This window comes from Vanacampus margaritifer, chromosome 1 (assembly GCF_051991255.1).
Source record: "Vanacampus margaritifer isolate UIUO_Vmar chromosome 1, RoL_Vmar_1.0, whole genome shotgun sequence".
NCBI lineage: Eukaryota > Metazoa > Chordata > Actinopteri > Syngnathiformes > Syngnathidae > Vanacampus > Vanacampus margaritifer.
The window spans coordinates 45982208-45985045 of record NC_135432.1 but is presented as its reverse complement, the minus strand read 5'-3'; the positions used below and the strand labels follow the sequence as shown (position 1 = coordinate 45985045).

Sequence of the window (2838 nt, the reverse complement as noted above, 5' to 3'; positions counted from 1 at the left end):
GATAAAGGGTTGAGGTTAAAATACCTGAAGCGGCTTAAAGATTCACTCGCAATAAAACGTTTTCTTTTCATTTTATCATGATCATTTATTATGATGTATATTGAACCATGTTGAAATTTCTTCCAAAATGACGCGTAAACTAATCTGTTTGTTTGGAATTTCGGATTTGTGCATATTAATGATAAAAACGTGGGGTCATTTGAGTTCAACCCACTGTCGTTCGCTCAACCAATGAGGTTGAGCTTTAGCCCGCCCAAATCCTCCAGAGCCCGCCCTCTTCTTCTACGAGTACAAATCACGGTGCTCTACAAGTATGAATCAGTTTTGCACCATTTGTGGCGAGATATTTGGTGCAAAACTCACGTGACTGGACAGCAGCAGAAAAAACACTTTTGACTCCGAGTGGCGACTTCTTTGACTACAAGTTGTCATTTCTACAGGTGCAAATCACAACTTTTACAGATACAAATTTACACTTTTTTGTACACGTACAAAACATTTTTTGTACAGGTACAAATCATGACTTTTACGGGTACAATTTTTTTTTTTACAGATACAAATTTGTTTTTTTACAGGTACCCATTTTTTTTTTACAGGTACACATTTTTTTTACAGGTACAAATCACGACTTTGACAGATACAAATGTAGACTTTTTTTCTACAGGTACAATTTTTTTTACAAGTTAGTTTTGCACCATATTTACCTCCATAGTTTCACTGCATAAGAAAAGCATGTAACCATGAGCTGTATATCTTAATAATGCCACATACTATTTCGACGACAACGAGGTGACAATACATCACACAAATGGCAATTCCTTTCCAATGAGATTGCAGCAAACATTTTGACATTTTATTACGAAATTTCATTTTACAAGGAGTCATTGAATGCAGCGTAACGGTTAATGATCGCTGTCTGCCCACTGGCCCAGCCCACTGTGCCCAGGGAGAGCTTTACTTCCTGTCTGCTACAACTTCACTGACAGGACAGCGTCAATTCACGCATTGCTGTCGCTTGATTAAGGTAGCGTTGTGAGTATTGTGAGTGTTATTATTATTGTTTATCATGAACTATATTTGTCATATATTTGTCAACATCCAGCACTCACTAGCTACATTTTAATAGGACTAAACGGCACGCGCATTATGCATGTTGTCTCTTGCGTCATGTTGTCGACGTTTTTACAAGATGCGGTAAAAGTTATAATCTTCATCTTCACATTCACTTGTCTATATTACCTTCGACGAATGAAGTCTACTTATTTCATAGCTATTTTGTAACAGAACAGCTTTGTGTACTTATGTACAGTACAGTACATTGCAAAAACACCTAATTTGACTGCAGTTAAGTTTAGGGTTAAACAAAGTGCAAGAAACTGTGTTCGCCGTTGGATTGCAGGGGGTAATAAACGTCAACAAAAAAGGAGTTAGTGCGAGTTTGGTGTGCGAGCTGTGAAACTCATCGAGGCGGATTTTTTTTTTAAACGAAAACAGTTGGGGTTATGGTCCATGATCTATCTATCTATCTATCTATCTATCTATCTATCTATCTATCTATCTATCTATCTATCTATCTATCTATCGTACAAAAATATACAGTAAATGCAAGGCCTGTGCAATTAATCAAAATTAAATTACAATTTCAATTATTATACTCCACAATTATAAAATCTGCGTAATCGTAAACAAGTATTATAATAATTTTGAGATGTTTAAATTGATACCTTTTTTATTTTATTTTAAAATGACTTATTTATATAAATGTTGTTTCATCCAAAAATAACTTGCATAATTATAGTGTTTCAAAGCATTTTAGTGTTTCAAAGCATTTTATTTGTCTTAATATTTTCTAAATATGTTCTTGTTTTGTACCAAAATAAATAAATCGGGATTTCAATTATTACCAAACTAATCATGATTAATATTTCCTTAGGCATCAAAACTAAGAATGAACACGTGGATTTACGTACTTAGAAAAAAGGTGAAATAACTCAAAACATGTTTTAGATTCTAGTTTCTTCAAAATAGCCACCCTTTGCTCTGATTACTGCTTTTCACACTCCCACCCTTTGCTCTGATTACTGCTGTGCACACTCTTGGCATTCTCACCTCACCAGCATTTTTTTTTTATTGTTTCATTTTTTTATTTTGTTTTTTAAACATATTCATATTGGAGTAATCCAAAGGTAATTAACTCTTTTACTGCCAAAGACGTTAAATGACGTTCTGCAAAAACCTACGGAGGAGCGCCAAAGACGTTAAAAGACGTCCTCCCATTTTTTTTTTTTTTTTTTTTTGAAACTGGTGCTGGGAAGGCTTGCGGAGCTCTCCTGAAAATTTTAAGCAGGTCTCGTGAGCCTAATGACTATTTTTGGCCCCTAGAGGGCAGCGATGACTCTCTTTTGACAAGATCGGGTGGGCGTCAGTAGAGGCGGAGCTAGAGCGTTGAGCAGGAGATCAGAATGGAAAACAAAGGAAAAATGGCGGCCGGTCGCGAGGAGCTAACGCCAGAGCCGTTTTTTTCAAAGACCAAAAGCATCGCTAAAAAAGCACATTGTTGATGACTATGATCATCATCGATGATAAGGATGATGGTGACTCCGTGGTTGGGAAGCATTGACGCGGCAGTAGAAGACGTTAGATGGAGCTCGATGGAGGAGGGAACGGGCAATGGCGAGCGTTTGCAAGCAGCTCTACACTTACAAGACGAAAGGCATCGACCAACGCTAAAATAGTACATTGATGACGACGGTGATCATCCTCGATGATGATGAAGGTGAATCCGAGCTTGACGGCGAAATTGGAACCGCTGACGCGGCGGCTATGACGGTGTCGTAA

At 37.3% G+C, this 2838-nt stretch overlaps 1 protein-coding gene across 8 annotated transcripts in view; it reads left to right on the top strand.

Annotated features, from left to right (window-relative positions):
• Positions 1-934: 934 nt before the first annotated feature.
• Positions 935-2838, top strand: part of syne3 (spectrin repeat containing, nuclear envelope family member 3) — a 148674-nt gene continuing 146770 nt past the window's right edge. For 6 of the 8 annotated variants that reach the window (XM_077575292.1, XM_077577705.1, XM_077576959.1 and 3 more), the window contains exon 1: positions 935-1024. The gene's annotated coding sequence lies outside the window, so the exon portion shown is untranslated. Of the gene's footprint in view, positions 1042-2838 lie in introns of all 8 variants that reach the window. The other 2 variants (XM_077574462.1, XM_077573645.1) reach the window with 2 other exon arrangements.